The following is a 25587-nucleotide window of genomic DNA, read 5'->3' as shown; positions in this document are numbered from 1 at the left end:
CCAAACATCGAAGATTTCTACTACTAAAATGGGGGTCAGCGGCATCATATCCTTCTTGGATAAATTTTCTGTTTGCTGACATCGCAAACAACTTCGGCCAAATTCATGTGCATCCTTGAAAAGCGTTGGCCAATAAAACCCACTCTGCAGTACTTTTGCTGCAGTTTTTCTTCCATTAAAATGTCCCCCACATGTCGAAGAATGGCAAAAAGTGAGAATGCTTTGGAATTCACTCTCGGGGACACAACGGCGAATAACTTGGTCAGGACAGTATTTGAATAGTTCAGGTTCTTCCCAGAAATAATGTTTAATTTGTGAGAAAATTCGATCCTTTTCTTGTTTTGTCCAGTGAGAAGGTACTTATCCTGTTGACAAGTAATTGACAATATGGGCAAACCATGGAGGATGGCTAGAGGAGATTGCGAAAAGTTGTTCGTCAGAAAATTTTTCTTTGACCTCATCTATGCCTATCGTGTGTTCAACTAAGATCCTGGAGATGTGATCAGCTACCACATTCTCAGAACCCTTCTTATCTCGAATTTTCAGATCAAATTCTTGTAAAAGAAGGATCCATCTGATCAAACGCGGTTTAGTATCTTTCTTTGAGAGGAGATGTTTCAGAACCGCATGATCAGAGTAAACTAGAACCTTAGACCCTAACAGATATGAGCGAAATTTTTCAAGGACGAACACTACTGCAGTAGCTCTTTTTCTGTTGTGGTGTAGTTTAATTGGGCATCGAAAAGAGTCTTGCTAGCATAATAGATCACATGTGGCTCTTTATTGATTTTTTGGCCTAAGACGGCACCTATTGCAAAGTCAGAGGCATCACACATAATCTCAAATGGAATGGACCAGTCAGGGGGTTTTATTATGGGTGCTGTTGTCAGGGCTCTTCGTAATGTGTTGAACACTTTCAAACAGTCTTTATCAAAGACAAATGGTGTATCCTTGGCCAACAGATTGCATAAGGGTCTTGAAATCTTGCTAAAGTCTTTGATGAAGCATCTATAAAATCCGGCATGACCTAAGAAAGATCGTATTTATCGGACCGAAGTAGGGGGTGGTAGTTTTGAAATAATCTCAACTTTGGTTTTATCTACCTCGATCCCTTTTTCAGAAATAATATGTCCTAATACAATTCCTTTCCGCACCATAAAATGGCTCTTTTCCCAACTTAGGACAAGATTTGTCTCCATACACCGTTTAAGAACTTTGGAAAGATTATGGAGACAATCCTCAAAGGTGGTTCCAAACACAGAAAAATCATCCATAAAAACTTCAAGACATTTATCCACCATATCCGAAAAAATGGCCAGTATGCACCGTTGAAATGTAGCGAGTGCATTGCAAAGCCCGAATGGCATACACCGAAAAGCGAAGGTGCCATAGGGGCAGGTGAAGGTAGTCTTTTCTTGATCATCCGAAAATACAGGTACTTGATTGTACCCTGAATAACCATCAAGAAAATAGTAGAAATTTTGTCCTGCTAACCGTTCTAGGATTTGGTCGATGAAGGGCAATGGAAAATGATCCTTCCTAGTAACGGCATTCAGTTTTCTATAATCTATGAATACTCGCCATCCAGATGATATGCGAGTTGGAAGTAGTTCACCTTCTTCGTTCTCCACCACAGTAATACCAGATTTCTTAGGTACTACTTGAGTGGGACTGACCCATTTACTATCGGATATGGGGTAGATGATTCCAGCATCTAACCACTTTACCACCTCTTTCTTTACTACTTCATGCATATTTGGGTTCAATCTCCTCTGCATATCTCGATGGGGTTTGGCATGTTCCTCAAAATGAATATGGTGCATGCAAATGGAGGGGTCAATTCCTTTTAAATCGACAATGGACCAATCGATAGCCTCTTTGTGTTCCTTCAGAATACCAACCAATTGTGCTTCCTGATTAGGGGTCAAGTCTGATGCAATGATTGCCGGGAGGGTGTCATTGAGTCCTAGAAATACATACTTAAGCGTAGCAGGAAGAGGTTTCAATTCTAACGTAGGTGGTGATTCTAAATATGGGACTATTGGTGTACTGGCTAATGTGGGCAATGGCTCATACTTGATTGTCCATGGAGGAGTGGTTTTATCGTATGGTGTATCTAACAAGATATTAACTTCTTTCATATATTCCTCAAAGTCACACACTCCAAAGTGAGCCAAGCAAGTATCTAAGGGGTCTGGTGCTAGAATTATGGGTGTTGCATCTTCTATAATATCTTCTAGTGTATCTACTTCGAAGCAACTATCCATTGATGGTCCTTGGGAAGCACCAAATATATTCAGTCTTAGTTTCTTATTCCCAAACGATACGTCCATGACTCCTGTCCTACAATTAATGCATGCATTTGCCGTAGCTAGGAAGGGTCGTCCTAAGATAATGGGAATTTATCTGGGGTTGCCACTTAATTCCATATCGAGAACCAGAAAATCAACTGGAAAGTAAAACTCATCTACCTTGACCAAGACATCCTCAAGCATTCCACGTGGTTCCTTAATTGATCTGTCGGCTAACTGCAGTGTGACTGATGTGGGTTTCAGTTCTCCAAATCTAAAAAGTTCATACACCGAACTAGGTAAAAGATTCACACTTGCCCCTAAATCCAGAAGAGCTTTTTCAATATGATAATCTCCTATAACACAGGAAATGATGGGGGCTCCTGGGTCCTTAAGCTTTGGAGGAGTGGCATGCTGGAAGACAGAACTAGCCTGTTCAGTGAGACATACTTTCTTTGAGATTTGTGATCTAAATTTACGTTTTTGGGTGCACAAATCCTTCAAAAATTTGGCATAAGCAGGGACCTGTTTGATTGCGTCTAGAAGGAGAAGATTGATTTGGACTTGCTTAAACAATTCCAACATCTCATCGAGTTTTTCTCCCTTCTTATCTGCAGGAATAGGGGCTTTCAGGGCATCCGAAAATGGGACTTTAGGCAAGTAAGATGATTCCGATGCAGTTGGTTCCTTCTCTATTTTCAGATCCTCCTTGTTCTTAGGTGATTTGGATTCGGTTAGAGGTTTAGGATCGGTCTCATTGATTTTATTAGTGTGTTCAATGACCTTCCCACTTCTCAGAGTCATGATTGATTTGGCATGTTCAAAAAAAGCTTCTGGGGTATTAGAACTCTCAATCACAAATTGTCCTCTTGGGTTGCTCTCGGGTTGGCTAGGTAATTTTTCTCCTTCTCTCCTACTGAATGCAGTTGCTAGTTGACCTATTTGGATCTCTAGCTTAGCAATGGATTGTGTGTGGGAGTTAAGGGTCTGAGTGTTGACTTCTAATCGTTCTAGTGCTTTCAGGACTTTTTCCTCAAAAGCTGAGCTGTGACCAGTAGTAGACGGTTGAGGAATATTTTGAAATTGATGGTATGGTCCATGCCTATATGTTGGGTCTTGATATTGAGGTCGAGGTGTGGCAGGACCAACCACTGGTTGTGGTCTCCAGGAAAAATTTGGATGGTTTCTCCAGCTGGGGTTATAAGTGTTCGAATATGGATCATTTCCTGATCTGCGAGCTTGTTGGATTTGAGCTTTCTGAACCTGCTCGTGCACAAACTCAGAAAATTGAGGTGCGGCTGGGCATTCACTAACAAAATGGTTCGGACTTGCACACAATACACAAACTTCTTGGATTGGGTTAGGTGGAATCGGGGATTGTCCAGTATTTAGAAGACGATCTAATTTTTGGGATAGTTCATCTACCTTTTGATGGATATCTATGGTATTTTCTACTTCATATATTCCACCTCTTTTTGGGTTTAACATGGGTTTATCTCTAATAGAGGCAGACATATAATGTAATGAATTTTCACTTAAAATTTCAAACAGTTGCCATACCTCATCCTCACTTTTCAGCATGAATGTCCCACCGCATGATGCATCGACCATTTGTCGATGTCTTTCCGAGAGTCCATCATAAAAATATTGGATTACTACCACTTGGGTACAGCATGGTGGGGATATTTTTTAATAAGGTCCTTTAATCTCTCCCATGTTTCATGAAACATTTCTCCATCTAATTGGGAAAAACTAGTTATGGCTTTCCTTATTTGATTAGTTTTTCCTATGAAAAAATATTTCTTGAGAAACTCTCCTTGCAGCTGGTCCCAGGTTGATATAGTCATGGAATCCAAAGTATGTAGCCAGTATTTGGCTTTATCCTTAAGTGAAAAAGAGAATAATTTCAACCTAAGAGCATCATCGGAGAAGTTGTGAATTTTGACAGTTGAGCATATTTCAAAAAATTCTTCAAGATGTTTATAAGGGTCCTCATTATTAAGTCCATAAAATGAAGGTAACATTTGGATTATACTGGACTTAATTTCATATTGAGTGGTCTCCACAGGGGGTACTTGAATACAAGGAGAGTAGGTATATATGGAAGGAGTAAAGTACTCCTTCAATTGCTTGGGTGGATCATTCTTCTGATTTCGGTCCATATTTTTACGTCTGTTGGCTCTAAAGGTTCTTTCTATTTCTGGATCAAAAGGTTGGATTTCTGATCGTAACGATCTACGACCAAGCATACACCTTACAATTATACTGTAGAGCAAACACAAAAAATTTTTCTTTTTATAATATATATTTTTATAATAAAGTGAGAAAAGAATGAAGAAAATCTAAAGAGAAGAACCTAAGAATCTTAAATCTATGAAAAGGGAGAAATTAGTTAATGTTTAGATGTTAATTGCAATCAACTTAAACAATCATAGACTCTCTATCTTAAGGTTAACTTAGATCTAGACAGCTCCTAACTTTCAAGACCGCCTTTGAGCACTCCAAGCTCAAGACTGACTAACTGACTCGGCCAGGTAAGCGTAAGATGTGGGAGGTTCCCTGCTCGTTGTTTTCTTTAGACACCAACTAACTTGGCCAGGTCAGTCAATGGAACCAATTGAAAACTATTTTCTTTAACCACTTGCCTTAGACACCGAGCAATTAACCAATCCGCACTCGGTTCAACTCTTAGAGCTTTCTTATCCTATTGAGCTTGAAATTCCTAGGGCTGACGTCTAGTTGATTTTAGATTAAGGTCTAGGTTATGCAAATGCAAGGGGGTGATTTGTGGGCCAAGGAAGGGTGATCAAATCCCCACCTTATCTGGTTAATGGGTTATTGCCCTTAAGATTAATTATGGAGATGCAATGCAAAGAAACAAGGTGTCCAATCAAGTTAAAAATTTTTATATTTGAGGTTACGCTATTTTAGTTAAGTGTTATGAAATATTAGTGGCTTCTTTTTTTTTTTAATTTATAGTTTTATCTTTTTATATATTTTTTTAATTTTTTTTTTAGTTTTGCAAAAAAATAAATTTAAGTGATTAAATCTAAAAAGTAATAAATCACTAGGCTATAAAAAGTAGCAAATTATTCTAAGCAAAAAAATTTCTAAGTAGTAAATTAGTTATGCAAGGTAATTATGTAATTATGCAAATAAGATTATCTAGCTAGAAAGCATTGAAAAAAAAAATTTTAAAACGAGAATTAAAAATTGAAAAGTATTTTTTTTTTAAATTTTTTTTTTCAACCGTACCAAGATCTCCGGCAACGGCGCCAAAATTTGATGCGTAGTCGTTGATAGCACCAAAAATAACTCTACTCACTACGTAGGTAGGATGAGTCGAGATCGTATCCTCAGGGACCTTGGGCTAAGTTGAGATTGCAAGATAAAAGAAAGAAGCGTTGTTTTTGATTTAGAAAATAAATTATCTTAAAATTGAGGTAATTAAAAAATAAAGAGCTTGGGAGTTTTGAATTAATTTGCACTAGCAGAGTTGTATCTCTTTTTTTAACTAAATAGATGTGATTAATCTAAGAAAAAATATCTGTCTTTTCTCGGTACGCTCCGTACCCGTAGATCACGGCGCGTCTCCGAAAAGTACTAGGTAAATAACTCTTCTTTCCTCGACACGCCCCGTATCCGTAGATCACGGTGCGTCTCCGGAAAGTAAAAGTTGTTCCTAATATTAATCTAACAAGAAAGCATAAATAAAAGCATATGAAAGGGAGCAAATAAAGAACTCATGATAATTTAAATAAAAAGCATAATCTTTATTGCATATAAAGAAATACAGGAAAGTTTAGAACAATAAACCATCTCTGTGTCGTTACAAAATTTTTTCTCCACTTCCGAGACTGCGAGCCTAGCTGCTCATGAAGTAGTCCCTTTCTATTCCTCTATGCAAGGCTCTAGAAGAATTTCTGAGCTCCCCCTCCAATGGGAGTACAAAAGTCTTTTTATAGGTGTTAGGAGGGAGGAGTTTTACATGATTTTCCGACGTGGGACTAAAAAAAATATAAATCTTTCAAAATATTTCTAAATATTAATTTTTTTCCTTAATAAGTATTTGTTTGACCGCCATCAAAAATTTTTTGTGAACCCGTTTGCCGTGCGCCCACACCCGCGCGATGCTGCACCCGTGCCCGCGTCAGCGCCCGTCCCGCGTCCCGCGTCCACGCGCGGACGTTCACGTGCGCCACTTTCTTTTGTTTTGAATTCATGTGAAACATGCGCCCAGAGCCTTTGAATTCACGTGAAACATTTTTTTTTATATTCCAAAAAGAAACAAAAGTTTCTTCACAATGACATCTATATCCTTTTGGATTCCTTGCATAGTATCATCATTTTCTATAATACCATATGCATCCTTCTTTTATTTTAATTTTATTTTAAGTCCAAATTTCTTCAAACTTGAGTCTTTTTGATCTAAGAATTGAACTCTTTGTATCGACGATTATATTTCCTGTAAAACACAAAAAGAAACATCAAATTCTTAATAAATAAAATAAATTAAATATAATTTTTTCCTTTAAATGACTTAAATTATGTATTTATCAATATATTTATTTTGATTACATTGTAAATTGAAATTGATTAAGAAAGTCAAAGCATTATAATTTTATAAAAATAAAAAAAAGAGAGATATGGTTTGGACTAGCCTCATCATATGAAACAATCCGTCAGGAGCTCATGCCTGGGACAGTCTGCCAGAAGCTTATGCTTGAGACAGCTCCCACGAGCTTATACGTGGATCAGTCGGTCAGGAGCTTATGCTTGGGACAACCCGTTAGGAGCTTATGCCTGAGATAGCCCCCACAGATTTATACGTAGATTAGCCAGCTAGGAGCTCATGTCTGGGACAGTCCGCCAGGAGCTTATACCTGGGACAGTCTTGAAAGGCTTATGAGTGAAAATTTGATCGGATGGAGATTGAGGTATAGATTTGGTTAGTCTAAAATCAGAAAAAAAAAAAAAGGTTAAAAATCATGTGATTATGAAAAGAGAAATAAAGGATAAGATATAAAACTAATGCTAAATAAAAGTATTTTATCTGTTAACATATGATGATGCATTTTTTTTGATAAGATAGATAATTTATGGATGTTTGCATTATTCTGGATATTGAACATAAAATTTTATATTTGTTTGTTTATCTTTATTGGTAGATTATATTATTATACTGGCATGATATGTGGGATTCTTACTGGACTGTAGAGCTCACACCCCTTCATTTCTCTTTTTCTTCTCAGAGTTACAGGATGCTCTTGATTGGCTATGGTATGAATTTGCGAGTGGACGGATGCATAGATAGAATGTCATTGATACCTGATCAGAGGATTGAAAAAAATTAATATATAATTATGTAAATTTTACTAATTATTATTAAAATTAGACATTATGAATATTGAGGTTGTAATGAATTATTTTAGGCTTTGCATATTCTTTAGGGCTTGCCCTAAGGAGTGTGCAACCATCACATATCCGACCTAAGTATTGGGTTTGAGGCATGACAATCATGGCCTGCTGTTGGTCTTTTGGCCAGAAACCACCACCCGTGTCCCTCCTCTACTCGGCCAAGAAAAAGAAGAAAAGGAAAGCAGAAGAGAAGAAATGGAAAGAAAAGAAAAGAAAAAGGAATGAGAGAGGAGGAATCCCTCTCTTGTCTCTCTCTCTTCTCTAGGATTTTTCTCTCTACACAATCTTTCTCTCTCTATTTGATCCACCGACCTTAATATAAACTCAAAATAATATTTCTAAAGAGGCCAAGCATCACTTCGATATCCATGCAAAATGTCGAATGCCATCCTGGCCATGTCAAATATATTTGAAATTCTCTATTGATGAACTATATTGATTGATCTTGACCTTGATTCTAGTCCATGCTTCATGATTTTTTGATTGAGTCACTTAGATCTAATTCTCAGTTAAGAGGCCCTATATTACCTCGGTGCTCGGATAAACTGTTGAACCGATCACTTAATCTATAGTCTTCTTTTCTTATAATTGAATTTATCGAATAAGAATTAATTATGTTTTTAATAATTAAATAGATTCGATAAATTCATATATCAAAGTTTGAAGGGTCAGGATGAAATAGATAAATAATCATGGCACTTCTTATTTATTTTTAAATTATTGATTATGTATCATAAAATAAATTATTTTATATTTTCATAAAATAAGGATCAAGCATATGTATTATGAAACTCATGTTCATCGTAAAATAGTGATTCCATGAATATCTTAATATAAATGACTTGCTTATGAAATATGAATTTTATATTTCTAAAATTTATATTTTGTCATGAAAAAGAATGATTTCAAAATTATTTTATCTTTAAAAATAACTTATGGAATCTAAGGTCTATAAAATTATTTAGTATTTTATTTATACATGATTTAAGAAAGTAGGATTAATGAAGCATGATTTAAGAATGCTTGCTTTAAGAAAATCTGATTTAAGAAGTATGACTATGGGCTCTTAAATGGCAATGTACGACCCTGCCAGTGGATTATAGTAGTTGGCATACGGCTCTTGCTAGCGGGTTACAATAGCTGGGTACATGGCCCTCACCAGCGGATTATAGTAGCTCGGCATATGGTCCTCACCAATAGATTATGACAGTTGGTATGATATGATTATAGCTCTGTCATGGGTATAATAGTGATCTTAGCATTTAGTCTAAAAAAATTATTAAGAATTATGAAATGGCAAAATAACAGATGATTTATGACTTTGCTTATAAAGTTAACATGATTTATGACTTTGTTTATTTTTAAGCATTGAAAACTATATTTATATAAATTGCATGGTTTATGCATATGCAAGAGCATGATTTATTTATGATATATTGTCATCACAAAGATTTTATATTTCCATGACAATCATCTTCTCTAAATGATTATTGATATATGTATAAACTTATGCTTGATTCTGGTAAGATAGTGTAAGGTTTACTTACTAAGCTGGTATAGCTCATATCTTTTTCTTTTCTTTTTCTCTTTAAATGAATAAGGTTAGAAATGAAAGATGATCCAAGCTTGAGGGTCTATGCTAGCGAGCTTAGAGATTTTACAGCTGAATCATAATTTATAGAATGATTATGGACATGTAATGAACTATTGATAAATTTTGAGATATGGATTTGGTACTTAATTTTAGATTTAGATGCTCTGAACCAATTTTGATTTAATTACTTGATGAATAATGAAATTGAATCTTTTACTCTATTCTATTTATGAAAGATTTTAGTTAATTATGATTGATAGACTTCGTGTTATCGAGGGCGGTACCCTTTGAGAGCATGGCCATGTTATGTCCCAGATTTGAAGCGTGACATTTAATGGTAGCAAAGCAATAGGTTTGATCATGGTAGAACTTAAAATCTAGCAATGGATAATTAGATCTCATTTAGCTAGATCATATTTAATTGAATAAGAATAGATAAGTTTTCTTAGAGTCCCTATTGTTTATTTAAGGAAACTGATTAATGCTAGTATTTTTGATAGGTAACGATGAGCAATATGAGGGATGAAGTCTTAACGAACCATGCTATTAGGAAGCGAGGAGCAAGAAAGATTATGAGGGGAGATGCCAACCAGCCAGTTGAGCAGGTTCCTAATACCCCAGCCACTCAGACAGACATTGCTGGAGTATGTCAGGTGATAGCCCACCTTCTTCAGCAATAGCAGACACAAGCTACTTCTCGACCTATACCATCTTTAGAGTTATATTATGAAAAGTTTAGAAGACTTAACCCACTACTATTTGAGGTGTACCTGACCCTCTGATCACAGAGATCTAGATTCAAAAAATGGAAAAGATATTTGATGCACTACAGTATCCTGAGGATGTGAAAGTTAGGCAAGCCATTCTTATGCTAAAATGAAATGCCAAGTTTTGATGGGCTGCAATATAGGCTGCATATAGGAATGCTGATAACCAACTAATATGGAAGGAATTCAAGAAAATATTTTATGATCAATATTTTTCAGAGTCAGTGAGATCAATCAAGGAGAACGAGTTCTTGACTTTAAGGCAAAAAGATGATATAACAGTATTGGAGTATGCAAACAAATGCAATAAGTTAGGTCGATTTTGCCCCCAGTTCATCGAGTTTGAAAGAAGCAAAGCAAATAGATTTGAACATGGTTTAGGATATAAGATTCGATTTTTCTATCCTCATCTTTTTAATAGCTACAATGACTAATGGGAATGAGCTTTGAAAGTTGAATCGAATATTAAAAGATCAAAGTAAGAAAGGGCAGATAGAAAGAGATCTAGACTAATAGAAACTTGGGATGACCGATATGAAAACTTAGAGAACAACTCTAAAAAAAAAAGGGAGCAGAGACTTGCGGATATTGTGGTAAAAATCATCAGGAATCTTGTCTTAAGAAGCTTGGAAAATGTTATCGATGTGGCAACGAGCAAGTGGGGACATTTGGCACAGGAATGTCCTAATAAGAAAACAAATAACTCCAAAGCTATTGGCTTAGTTGAACAAGCACAAAAAAGGAATGGATGAATATCTGCCTTGACTCTACAGGATACTACAACAAGCAATAATATAGCAATAGGTACAATTTCAACCAACTTAAGAAGATGTCCATATGAATATTGATTATAGCTCTTCTATTTTTTTACAGTTTACTATATCTTTGAATTATATATTTTAGAAATCGGATGAGATATTTCTATTATAAAGTATTCATGATGAACTTATGATACTTAAAAAAAGAAGAAGAAAATTGCATTACTCGAAAGATGAAGCTAGTTAATAGAAAATAGTTCAAAATATAAGACCTCAAAGTATAGCTTAGATGAAAGTGGCATAGCGAAAGTATGGCGAGGATGATTTGAAGACTAAGCATTCTTACTTGTGTAAAAATGAAGGTATGCCAAGTTTTGAGGATGAAACTATTTTTAAGAGGGGTAGAATGTGATATTTAGCCCTAAAACCCCCACCCCTCCTCGCACGGATCTTAAGGCAAAAAAAGAAAAATGAAAAAAAAAATGAGATGAAGACTCCCAATGGGAGTCTTCTTCTTCCCCATAGCCGATTAGGAGTCGGACTCCCAAGGGCTGCCAAAAACCCTTAGGAGATCTCTATAAATCTCCCTTTCCATCTCCTAAGCAATCTACAATGAACCCAGCCCTCTTCTCTCTTCTTTCTCTCTCTTATCTTCCTTTGAAGCGGCTCCCGTGCTTGTGCTCATCAAAAATCAGGATCGAAGATGCCATGGAAGCTAAGGTAAAAGCCTCTCCCCTCTTTCTCTCTTCCTTCCCTGTCTTCCCCTACCTATGTGTACGGTTGTCGGTCATCAGATTCGTCAAAAAAGGCCCAAAAAATTGATGACCTGTTCTCTCCTATTTTTGGCCCTTGATTTCTTTCTTTTTTCAACCATCGGTGCCGGCACCCATGGTGCCGTACGCTTGGATCATGGCCCTCGGCCTCCCTATGACCCTTTACGACAAGATCATGGCTGTCGGCGAGCGGCCAACAGCCAAAATAAAGAAAGCCCTCGGATCCCCTATTTTTGGGGCCTTTCCCATGTTTTTCCTATCGATCGATCCTTGTCACTGGCCTTCTTTTGCTCTGCCACCATCGGTCACTTGCTGTCATGGCTTGCTACCGGTCTTTCGGTCAAGAACAACCACCCGTGTCCCTCCTCTGCTCGGCCAAGAAAAAGAAGAAGAAAAGAAAAGAAGAAGAGAAGAAAAGGAAAGAAAAAAAAGAAAAAGAAAAGAGAGAGAGGGGATCTCTCTCGTCTCTCTCTCTTCCTTAAGATTTTTCTCTCTACACCATCTTTCTCTCTCTACTTGATCCACGGACCCCAATATAAACTCAAAATGATTTTTCTAAAGAGGCCCAGCATCACTTCAATATCCATGCAAGATGTCGGACCCCATCTCGACCATGTCAAATTTCTTTGAAATTCTCTATTAATGAACCATGTTGATTGATCTTGGCCTTGATTCTAGTCCATGCTTCATAATTTTTTGATTGAGTCATTTAGATCTAATTCTCAATTAAAAGGTCTTGTATTATCCGGATGCCCAGACAGGCTGTTGAATTGACCACTCAATCTGCAGTCTTCTTTTCTTATGATTGAATTTATCAAATAATAAATAATTATATTTTTAATATATTAAATAAGTTTGATAAATTAATCTATCAAAGTTTGAAGGGTTAGGATGAAAAAAAAAAAATCCTGACACTTCTTATTTATTTATAAATTATCGATTATTTTATATTTTCATAAAATAAGGATCAAGCATATGTATTATGAAACTCATATTTATCGTAAAATAGTGATTCCACGAATATTTTGATATAAACAACTTGCTTGTGAAATATGGATTTTATATTTTTGAAATTTATGTTTTGTCATGAAAAAGAATGATTTCAAAATTATTTTATCTTTAAAAATAACTTATGGAATATAAGCTCTATAAAATTATTTAGTTTTTTTATTTATGCATGATTTAAGAAAGTAGGATCAATGAAGCATGATTTAAGAATGCTTGCTTTAAGAAAATCTTATTTAAGAAATATGACTATGGGCTCTCAGATAGCTATGCACAATCCTACCAATGGGTTATATAGTAGTTGACATATGACCTCCACCAACGGGTTACAATAACTGGGCACATGGTCCTCGCTAGTAGGTTATAGTAGCTCGGCTTACGACCCTCACCAATGGGTTATGATAGTTGGCATGACATGATTATGGCCCTATTACGGGTATAATAGTGACCTTAGTATTTTGTCTAAAAAAAATATTAAGAATTATGAAATGACAAAATAACAGATGATTTATGACTTCGCTCATAAAGTTAACATGATTTATGACTTTGTTTATTTTTATATATTGAAAACTATGTTTATGTAAATTGTATGATTTATGCATACACAAGAGCATGATTTATTTATGATATATTATCATCACAAATATTTTATATTTCAATAACAATTATCTTCTCTAAATGATTATTGATGCATGCATAAACTTATGCTTAGTTCTGGTAAGATAATGTAAGGTTTACTTATTAAGCTGGTGTAGCTCATATCTTTTTCTTTTTTCTTTTCTATTCAAATGAATAATATTAGGAACGAAAGATGATCCAAACTTAAGGGTCTGTGCTAGCGAGCTTGAAGATTTTGTAGCCGAATCATAATTTATAGAATGATTATGGACATGTAATGAACTATTGATAAAATTTGAGATATGGATTTAGAGCTTAATTTTAGATTTAGATGCTCCGAACTAATTTTAATTTAATTACTTGATAAATAATAGAATTGAATCTTTTATTATATTTTATTTATGAAAAATTTTAGTTGATTATGACTGATAGGCTTCGTGTTATCGAGGGTGGTACCCCTTGATAGTATGGCCGTATTATGTTTTGGATTTGGAGTGTGACAGGGGCAGATTTCGATGCACTTTCACATGAAATAAAACAATCGATTATGACCCCTTCTCCAAACAAGAAGAAATTTTCCAAAAAGCTTCTTTCAATAAATCTGGAACCCCTCTAAAATTCAAAAAAAAATCATTAAAAAAAATCAACTCTTCTCATCGAAATCTATTTCTGTATGCATAAAAGAATAATTAATATATAAAAAAAATATAAAACGACATGCTACATAGAGTAGATCGATCATGTCGTCCATCTAAGATTCAAAACAAACATCAAACAAAAAATATTAGTAGAGAATCGCAAGAAAAAAAATAATTATAAAAGAAAAAATTAGAAGAGAAAAATAGATTTATTCAAAGAAAAATAAAGTCCAAAATATTATAAAGATGCCTCATGAAAGAGTCTCTACATGCACAAAAAATCTCTGCTCCTTTTTTCTTCTCACAATAATCTTTCATACAATTTTTTCACCATCTTCCATGACTTTCTCCACATACCAAGAGGGGTGGAACCAAACCAGGCTAGGCCGGGCCCTACCCCTATTCCAGCTCGATCTAAAAATTATTTTCGGGCTTCAGTCCAGGCTTAGGGCCGATAATTGTATAAAAACCTAAGCCTGAGCCTGGCCTGAGGTAGAGAAACCCATTGGCCATTTACTATTATTTTGGAACAGATCTTTTTTTTTTTTGGTGGAATGAGGAGCCAAGAGCTATATTAAGAATATAAAGAGTAAGTAAAGAAATGGGTAAGCCTGAAATCTTTTTTTACATCGACATGGTCTATCTTCTTAGAATGTTCTCTGCATTTCTTGTTATCAGCAACTCCATGTTGCTGTTGGTTTTCTTCCTCATCTTCCCCCTTGGACTCTGCAACCGGTCGCCTGATCACCACATTGTAAATATTCTCTGGTCTCTAATAAAAGCCAAGTGGCTTCTTTTTGCAGCCTCCCTTATCATAAAAATAAAAAATAAAAAATGAAAAAGTAAAACAAAAGATATAGCAATGGTAATGTTCTCTGTTCCTTGGTATGCAGAACTTAGAAAATTACCATCCGCTTATACATAAGTTTGTGCAGGAATACAAATGAGTCATGAGCTCGTTGGACATGCGAAAGCCTGGCTATGGTAACTTGATCAGACAAAGCAAAAGGCCAACATGAAGTGGTTCAATCATGATCCTTTTAAAACCAACCATTATAAAGATTTTTAACACAATATGTGGCAAAGCTGCTCATATGTCGATGGCTAGCTAAGTAGGTAAGCATGATATTCCATACCTAAAAGGCTTACAAAAGGAATCAACCTCTTCTACTGCTGGTTTGCTTTGTCAGTCAGCTCATCTATTTGCATGTTTATACCATCTGCCTAAATTTCCTTGCTGCCGAACTTATCTATATTGCTAAATTCATTTTTTCGATTCCAAGGGTTTGACAATTGTACAGAAATGGGTAAGCCTGGAAGCACACTACAGTGCTACAACAACGAACTTATACTAAACAGAAGATGTAAAACATTACATCAGCTAACAACTAGCAAATACAAAAAGGAAATGACAAGATGTTAGCAGCGCTGCAATTGTGGCGGAAATTAGAGAACCAAGTTGCAGGAGTGCAGTAGCATTTGAACATCTTCTCAGAACGAGATATCTGCATGTGGAAATGCTGCACCATAAATTGGAAACTTGTGAAATAACGAACAGAAGGTAATGCAGCATTCAAGGAAGATGCAGAATCGCAGATACATAAATCAGAGTCAATTGAACAATTGTGATAGAGTGGCAATGGATAGTAGCTAAAAACCAGCAGTTAAGTAGATTGAACACAGCAAATAAGCATAGCTTCAACTGGAGCTAAACAAACAATTTTGATAAGACCTAGAGCTGTTTATCAAAAAATGGAAAAAAAGTGCATAGCACTAAACTAATATGACACGAATGTGGAGCTCATCCCTTGAGACATTATCACCAAGATGGATATTTCTTTGATAGCTAGATCTATCAATCATCATCTACGTTTGTACCATCATTTGCATTCAACTTTATAAAATTCGAACAATTTATACCTGTTAAGCGTTAACGTAAATATCAATTACAAATATTTGAATATAAGTATAATAAATTATTAACATAAATATAAAAGATCTGTATACCTGCATCATATTCTTCACGAAGCTAATCATATGTACAAACTAAGGCCTCGACAGTAGATAGACTCAAAAAACTCCAATACTGATCCACAACTTTACCACGAGTGCTGAATGCTGACTCTGAAGAAATAATAGATACTGGAATGGCAAGAAGATCTCGAGCCATTCTTGATAGTACAGGATAGATTGCTGCATTGCTCTTCCACCATTCTAAGATATCAAAGTTCTTATCCTTCAAATTAGGAAGCACATCATCATCTAAATAACTATCTAGCTCTTATCTCTTTGGATGTTTGAAGTAACTTTGACCTCTAAATTGAACAAATCCCATATCAAATTTTATTTTCTCCAAACGAAATGAAGAACGTGAATTTATATCATTTTGTATATCAAAATTAGATGTTAGCTTACTTGAATCTATAGAAAATTACACTTTTGCTACATTTGCATACTCATTATAAAGTTTGTAAAGGTAAGCACGAATATCATCATTCTTTTCTTTTCCTCTTCCATATCAAATGCCTTTTCATAACAAAATTCTATAAATATCAACTTTGATCTAGATTCAAAATAGAAGCAATTACTAATAAATTATTGCATTGAGATCAATATTTGTTAAACTTCTTTTGCATCTCATTTATCAATTGCTTTAGTGTTTCTATGAGCACTCACATCTATCAACACAGCCCTAATTCTCCAAACTTCTTTTAGGTACAAGTTAGATGTGGGATAATTGGAATCAAAAAATACTTTAATGGCATTGAGAAAGGTTTCTAAGAATTTAAGAATTATCTTAGCTTTTTTTCATTCATCATTGGTGGGGCACATACATAAATACTTAGTTGCATATCTAATAAGAATATCTTGACAGCTAAGTGTATCATGCGATATTTCACAAGTAGAATTTCACATTGTAACAATATCTAAAGTGAGTCATTTTCTAATAGAAAGTCTCATATGTTGTGAAATTTTATTAAAAGCTTACATCCGAGATGGGATTGCAGATGTATATCGAACAACCTCTCTTATACATTCAATAGCTTTATAAATTATTTTCATCTCATCCTGAACCATAATATTTAATATGTGTGTACAATATCTGATATGACTGTACTACCCACTAAGCAACATTCCATAACAAAAATGATCTTGGATCCTTTGAATTGCAGTATCATTTATAATACAATTATCCAAAGTAATGGCACATATTTTAGAATCTAGTTTCCATTCAAGAAGACACTTTCTAATAGCATCTTCGATTGTAAAATTTGTATGAGGGTATGGTAATTTCTTGAAACTAATTATCTTCTTATGCAGAATAAAATCTAAATCAATATAATGATCTGTAAGGGATTTGTAACTGATTTTTTGATTTAATATCCAAATACCACTAGGAAAACTTATTCGAAAACTTAATTTCTTAAAATCATAATGTAATTTTTTTCTCTCTCCTTGATACAAAGCAATACAATCATTTGTTATAATCTTATGGCCTATAAAATTGAATAACAGTTGAACAGATCTCATAAGGTCCTAAAAAATAGGATGCTCAATAATACGAAATAGAAGCTTGGCACATATGATAAATTTTGCAAGAAATTTTTTATTCTCTTCTTGATTGAATTTAAAAGACTTTACTTGATCTTTTGAGCTTACTTCTATAAATAGTTGATTAACAGGATTCTTTTGATATTTTTTACAAATATTTTTAAGATGTTATTTTAGATAACTTGTTCCTCCTTTAATACTATCACTTAACACATTTTTACAATATTTACATGTAGCTATTGATCTATCAGATTTTTTTTCCTCAATAAAATGATTCCATACCCAAGATCTTTTCTTAAAAATTTTGTCACAATCAAGTTCAGAATTATCTTTATTTTTGTTATCCTCATTCCTTAAATGTTCAATAGTCTCATTTTCACCCATTTTAGATTCTGACATTAGCAAAACAATCTGCACAAATAACACCATAAATTACTCAAAAGAACTAGCTAATGTCAAACTACAGTATAAATCAACATATACTCACAAATTAAAAGTATTTCTTAATGATATTTATATATATAAGTAGTGTGTAACTTCAGATCATCAGATGATGTTTATATATATCAAGTGCTCACTATGTTTACGGTACTCACTGTTCACAAAAGTCATGCAAGAAAGAATAAGAAAATAAAATCTCATCGAGAGAGGAGGAGAAGAAGAAGAATGGAAAAAGAAAACACAGAAGCCTTAGGGCACATATTCTGTGTATTAGCCCTACGATAATTCTTGCTACCTATTAATCAAATTTAAAATCACTGAATATATTAATATTGTATTTGTTGCAAGAGCTAGAGGCTAATTTATCAGCATTATCCAAGATCGAATGGCATCATCAACAAATTAAGACAATTAGGGTTCATCTGGTTCACAACCAAAATGAGCCTTGACTCTTGATTCTTGAACAAATTAAGATAATAGGGATTGAGGAGGGGAGATTTGGTAGGACTTAGGAGCTATACCTGAAATGGCGAACAGTGACGGCGATGTTAAAAGATAGGAAGACTGGCTTTGGTGATGGTCGATGAGGGAAAACGGAAGACCAGCATCATCATGTCGGCAATGGCAGATGGGGGAAGATAGAAGATTGGAGTCGGTGATGAGGAAGATGGAAGACGATGAGGGCTCCCTCTGCCTAAGCGTCAGTCTCTCTAGGAAAGTCGGAAGACAATAAGGGCCACCCGAAAGTCCGACGAACATCGATGGCCGATGGGGGAAGACAATAGACCCTGTTGGTGATGAGGGAAGATGAAGATGGTGATGGCCAACGGACAGACACCACAGCTAGGGGCTAGGGCATCGAATGGGGGGAAGTTGGGAAGATGGAAGTTGGAATTGGGCTATGCCTATTCGGCTTGGGCTAAATCAATTTAAGAATGGAAGTATCATACTGTATCAAGTTAGTATGGAGCCGAGCAATTCGGATGAAAATAAATGGGCTAAATTTGAGCTAAATTTTGAGCTCGAGCCCTGGCTGGGACCGGACCAGGTCATAGATATATTTGAGCCTGGCTCGAAAGATAAACGGACTCTATATTTAGGCTGAAGCCCAACCTGAACTTTTTCGGACCGAGCTCGAAGTCCAACCCAAAGTCAGTTTGGCTCGATGGGCCTCGGGTTGGCCCGAGCCTAGTTCTAGTCCTACATTTCAAAGAGACACCAAAGGTCCCTTTAATAGAGCACCATGTGGGTGGGAGTTTTATTCCTACTTGAACTCACAAACCAAAAATCCACTAGAGCACATACTCTACCAACTTTTATAAGAAAATAATTAAATAAAGTAACACTAGAAATAGAATCCTAAGTCATTAAAATAAATGACCAACAAAAAATAAAATCTTAATAGGATTGGGAGTTGGCCGTGAATCTCAATACTCCACCTCATTGTAAAATCTATACCGATAATACTAAATTTTTCGATGTCATAAAACATCATCGTAGCCATTACCATCATTGCCAAAATAATAGTAACATATATCAACTTGTTGAACCAATAATTAAATAGTAAAATTTTTTTATTGGCTCGAATGATAATTCTTTTATTGGCTCATTTTCTTCAATACATATATTGAAGATGATGATGCCTTGCAACACTTTCTCTGCGCACTGATTCAATGAGCATAATATTGAAATTCTTACGAGCATCCAACTCACTACAAAAAAAATAATATTTAGCAACAAAATTTTTTATGGTGACAAAATAATCATCGCAAAAAGATAATATTTAACGAAGATATAAAAATATCATTGCAAAAAATACATGAGTGACATCTTTTATGATGCTTGTATTATTTCGTCGTAAAATATCACCGCAAAATATTTCGCACGATTTTTTTTTTGTTTTGGCGCCAATTTTTTTCGGTGAAAAAATTCACTGCAAAAAAATTTATAAGTTTTAGCGGCGATGTTTATGCCGCTGAAGAAAATATGTCGTAAGAGTTCCGCTCTGCCGGCAAATTTCAACGGAAAATATAATACTTTTTCCGGCGACTAGAGTTTCGCCGCAAAATCTCTGTTTGACACTTTTTCCGGCGAGCAGGTTTTCGCCGCAAAATCTCAGCAGACACATTTGCCGGCGATTATTTTTCGCCGGTAAAAACAGGGGGCCCCTTTTTTTTTTTTTCGTTTCACCGCGAATCAAACTTCACATTTGAAGTGTTTTTCCCCCCCTTCTGCCTTTTTGCTTTCCTTCTGCCCTTAACCAATCGTTCCATGCCCTAGGCCGAGCCATTCCAAAGACTCTGCCACACCGTCGGCCTCCTTTCTCCACGGTCCGGCCAGCCTCTCCTCACAAGACGTCCTCCGCAGAAAGCTCATCGGCGACAAGGTCGGCCGGTGATACGTAAGCCTACGGAATCAAGAACGACAACCTCTCTTCCTCTCTTCAAGGTCGGACCGTGAAGAGTATGCTTCTTCTACACCTCTCTCTCTCTCTCTCTCTCTCTCTCTCTCTCTCTCTCTCTCTCTCTCTCTCCTCTCTCCTCTCTCCTCTGCATCAATCTTTTTTATTTCCTATCCTCATGTCTGTTTGTGCCCGCCACATGTTTGATTTTATGCCGATATGAGAACTGCATGTGAGAACACCACATTGGCTCAAAGCTCACATTAACTTGAGTGAAGGTGAACCAAAGAAGTGATATGTGGACGTTGCTCTCTAATATGCAGGATTTAAAAGGCAACTGTGTTAAGGCCATTGGTGAATAAAAGTTCCACATTAGATAGATTAAAGGTTGTTGTGATGCTTATATATTCTTGGACTCACCCATCTAAATACCAAGATTTTTAGATAGGATTTTGATGTGGTATTGAAGCCCATTGATCCTTCTTATCTACCAAAACCTTTATACTCCCGCTTACTAATCTACATATTGCTCCTCGTTTCAAGTTTTATTACTCAGATTCTACATGTCAAAGGGAGTGTCTATCTTGTCAAGTGGAGAATATCGGTTATATATGCATATACAAAGTCACAGGGTGTTCACTCTGGCTTCTTCTGTAAGACATATATCTTTGTTTCATATTTCTTCCTTGTGGTATGGGTCATTCACATCAACAGGTTGCATGGTAGCATAGTTAATATTCACCATTCTTCGTTTCATGGAGGATATATCATATATATGTGAACCACTTTATATGCTGATGGATTCTCCATTGAATGATGCAAATGGAGCCAAGAGAATCATCTTGTTCTTTATTGTCTCACATTGCCAGGATGTACCAGCTTATCAATGCTATGCCATTTGGAGTCCTATGCATGTTTCTTCACTAGGATTGTTGCCTCCCAGTTTTTGTTTTATGGAGCCTTGTGTTGTCATCCTGATTGTTAACAGATTCTGTGACTTCAAGTTTTTTACTCTTATGTTCAATATCTATGTATATACATTTCTCTGTGTTGCTGTTTATTCTGTGCATATTATCTTTTGCTGTTGTTGTAATGTTATCACAGGTACCTGTAATGGGCTTTTTGGGTTCTTAATGTAGCCTGTTTACAGGATGCTACTGTACTTCTACTCCTAGTATTAATACAGTATTATGCTTTTCAAAAAAAAAAAAAAAAGGGAGTGTCAGGGAATAATGGTCATACATCAAGTTGCTTTTTTTTTGGTAGAAAAAAAATGGAATAAAAGGCATGAGAATGATCGGCACAACTAACAACATGCCCACGAAACACAATAATCTCTAGATCCTGAATATGCTCCAGAAAGACACTAGACATTCCCGAATTCAACTTAAATAACAATAAACTAACTACCATGGACTCTCAGTCCACATTATGTTAGAAGTTTTAATCTTTGCAGTCCTCTCTGCAAACCAGCAATGAGGAGTCGTCTGCTCTTAATTCACTAAGTGAATAACCATTTTACTACTTTATAATAATTGGTAGGATAAGGTATTATCCTATTCTGCTATCGCAATCGTATAAAATTTGCTTCTTTATTTACAACTTAATAAGATAAGGTTGAGAAATGAGAACCCAACTAGGATTAATTTTTATTCTGGATTCCTGATCTATATGTTTAATTGTAGAAGGTTGCTTAAGTTCCAAGAAATCATTTAGAGTCTTATTTCGTAATGATCTCGTACATTTATAGTTTAAATTTTGGGACATTTTGATCATGCACTTATAATACATTTATAGTTTTAGTTGTTGAGCTAGATATATGCCAATATAAGAATCCTCATTCATTTCATTCTATCACTATTTATGAATTGACTTTATTTGACAAGCATTAAAAATGGATAGGAGTTGGATGAAATTAAGACATAGATGGTGTAAAGAGTATGTTAATGGAGTTAAAGAGTTTATTAAGTTTGTGAAGGATCATATGGGTCAAGATAATATGGTCCGGTGTCCTTGTCTTAAGTGCATGAATGCATATTACAAGCATTTGGATGAAGTGGAAGATGATTTGTCTATAAATGGAATTCAAGGTACTTATATACGGTGGATATTTCATGGGAAAAATCCATCTTCCCATGGTACTTATCCGGTTGATAATAGTACCAATAACGATGTAGGGGGTAATTATGGAATGACAGATAATGAAGAAGAGGAAGAAAACGAAATATTGGACATGTTGAATGACATTCAAGGGAGAACTTTCACAAATCTCAGAGATATAGACACAACTGGTAGCCATCAGGCTTCCGAAAAGGATGCACAATAATTTGATAGATTGTTGAGGGAAGCATAACATGAGTTGTATCCAGGTTGCAAGAATTTCTCGATATTATCCTTTATTGTAAAGTTGCTCCATATGAAAGTGCATAATCATTGGAGTAACAAATCGTTTGATATGTTACTTGAGTTATTGAATGATGCTTTTCCTGAAGGCACAGTGCTCCCAAAGTCACATTATGAGGCTAAAAAGATCTTACAAGACTTAGGATTGGGGTATGAGTGCATTCATGCTTGTAAATATGATTGTGCATTATTTTGGAAGGAGCATAAAGATAAAGATGAATGTCCAGTGTGCAAAACATGTAGATGGAAAATAAATGATGGCGAAGGTAAGAAGATGCCTCATAAGATCTTACGCTACTTCCCATTAAAGTCAAGGTTGCAGAGATTATGTCAAGACACAGCTTTAGATATGAGAAGGGTCTCAGGTGCTAACTCAAGACCAAATATGTGATACAGTTCTTGGGACACGATCAGGATATATATGTGGACTCAGGCATGGGCTGAAACCTGTTGGCTCATCTTCTAAAACCAGAGCTTTAGAGTCTTCCAACAGAGAGTTGCGTGAAGAGCTAGCAACACAACATGAATTGATTCAGACAATGGAAGCTCGATAAGAAAAGTTGGAGTTGGTGAGGAGGTTGTTGTCACCATCAGCTCCATCTACTGCTCCATCTGCTTCATGGTAAATAATACATGCTAATTGACAATCTTTAAAATGACAATGCTTTAATTTGAAAGGACATTAGAAATTATTTAAAATATATATAGCATCTAGTGATGTATTAGTCATTGTCTGTTATACACTAGGCCATATTCCATTCAACTAGTGAAAATGCCTGATAACATGCTTTTATAGTCTTGGGCCATATTCCAGTGCTGCCAATATTCCATTCAACTAGGCCATAGATTGTGGAACTTGGACCCATTTGTTGAAACATTGTTGAAACATCCTTATATCATTCCAGAAATTTGTATGGATTTGTATCACATAACAGACGCAATTGCAATCACTTCAATAGTTCTCTTCCCATTGATGGTTCCCTTTCATTTTGCTCTTGGTATGTGCAGGTATTTGCCAGAATACTTCATAAATGCTTATTGATTAACATTAACTTGGTTGGTATTATATGCACTCATATGCCCTCTATAGTTTCTAAACCGTACCAAATGCACATGTGTATCAGAATAGCTGTCTAAATTGAGCTTGACACATCCTGCAGGAAAGAGAGGTGATCAAACCTGCCATTTAATTCAATCTCATTGCTTTCCAGGAGCTGAAAACTTGATCATATTTTTATTTGGTGCAAAAGTTTGTTTTGGTCCAAGTATTTTACAGCTGGTTTCAGGGTTGCATTCATAATTAGAATTTCTATACTCTACCATTTCCAGAAAAATCAATGAAGGTTCCAAATTGGTTAATGTAATATGGTCTTCCATGACTCCTACTTTAGAATTTCTGTTCTAGGTAACAAATTTGCAGTGCAAGGATATAAGAACAGATTTGAGTGTTATTTTTAAGCCGGCACTGCAGAAAGACATCTTGAAACCGGGTTTATTCTATTGGTTTGGAGTCTTTGTATATAACAACAGCTTATTGGTATTGGAATTCTATGTACTACAATCTTTCTATATGATGTACTTTTCTCCCAAAATGATGCCTATTTCCTGTTTACAACTTTAAATATGATTATAAATGCTAGATTGTAAAAGCCAGAATGACTTTTCCAGGCTGTCCCTGATGATGCTTCAACAATCATGTATTTTGGAAATATCATGGTTGCTATTTTATTGTCTTGATTTTTGGTTGCGTTCAGATATTAGCGGAAATACTATCAAATTTTAGTCATAGCTCTTCATTTTAGACTAATTTGTATTATATCTGTTTATATTGCAGATTAGAAGATGTTGGCCATTGAAGATGTCAAGAATTGGCTCCAAGACTAGTTTCTGTTTTAGATTTTTTTTATTTTATTTTATGAGACATGTAGTACCTTTTGGTTATGTAAGAGTAATGACAATATCAAGGACTTTCTTTCTTATATACCATGTTGACAAATGTGATACATTGAGGATTTACATTAGTGTAATATGATTTTGGATTTTATATGATGGTATGTTAAATGATATTTGTTTGTTGTAATATTAGATTTGATGATAGGGAAATTTGAAATCAGCCTTTAAAAGGAAATTTTCAGTGGTGACATTATTTTATTGCAAAAAATATAGATACATTTTTGCCGGCAATAAATTTTGCCACAAAAAAATATTTAACAACAACTTCTCATTGCAAAAAGGGTTGGAATGTCCATTAAGATTTTTAGCAACGAATAAGCTTGCCGTAAAAATGTAGCCATTTTCGGTGATAAAATTTCGCTGCAAATAATATTTAGCGGCAAACAAAATATTGCCATGAAAGCTACCACAGTTAACGAAGAACTATTTTGTGGCGACAATAATTGTTGCTGAAAGCAGCTTTTTTCCGACGATAAAATATTAGCTGTTAAAGATTTTCATTTTGCAATGAAATTTTTCATTGCTAAAAATTATACTTTTATTGGTGAAATTGTTCGTTGTTAAATATTTATTCGGTTTTCATTTTTGTGGCGAATATGTTGATAATGTGGTGAACGTTATGCCCTTTAGTGGCGTTTTTGTCGTCACAAATGATCGGACATCTTTCGACAATAATATTTTCACAATGAAAATACTATTTAATCAAATAGTATTTTACAGTGAATTTTTCTTTCACAATGAAAAACATCTCCTGCCGACTCTTTGGCGGCGACTTATCGGTGACATGTTTTTCGCCGCTCAAAATATTTTGCGGCAAAATCTTTATTTTTTACGACAATTATTTTTGTAGTTAAAAGTTAGTTTTCTTGTAGTGACTTATGCTAACGAACGTCAAGTTGGTAGTTGTAGTAATTGTGAGCATCGACCATTATCTGTATACAAGTAAAATCAAAAAGAAAAATTTAATCATATCCA

General features: G+C 35.2%; 1 long non-coding RNA gene and 1 other non-coding gene across 2 annotated transcripts; both read left to right on the top strand.

Annotated features, from left to right (window-relative positions):
• Positions 1-3960: 3960 nt before the first annotated feature.
• Positions 3961-4066, top strand: LOC140855133 (small nucleolar RNA R71). The gene has a single exon (XR_012138163.1). It is a non-coding gene; the product is annotated as a small nucleolar RNA R71 (small nucleolar RNA).
• Positions 4067-20014: 15948 nt separating this feature from the next.
• Positions 20015-24564, top strand: LOC109504896 (uncharacterized). The gene is made up of 2 exons (XR_012140655.1): positions 20015-20318; positions 24494-24564. It is a non-coding gene; the product is annotated as an uncharacterized lncRNA (long non-coding RNA).
• Positions 24565-25587: the final 1023 nt, after the last annotated feature.

This window comes from Elaeis guineensis, chromosome 1, assembly GCF_000442705.2.
Source record: "Elaeis guineensis isolate ETL-2024a chromosome 1, EG11, whole genome shotgun sequence".
Classification (NCBI taxonomy): Eukaryota; Viridiplantae; Streptophyta; class Magnoliopsida; order Arecales; family Arecaceae; genus Elaeis; species Elaeis guineensis.
This window is presented reverse-complemented; position numbering and strand designations above follow the sequence as displayed.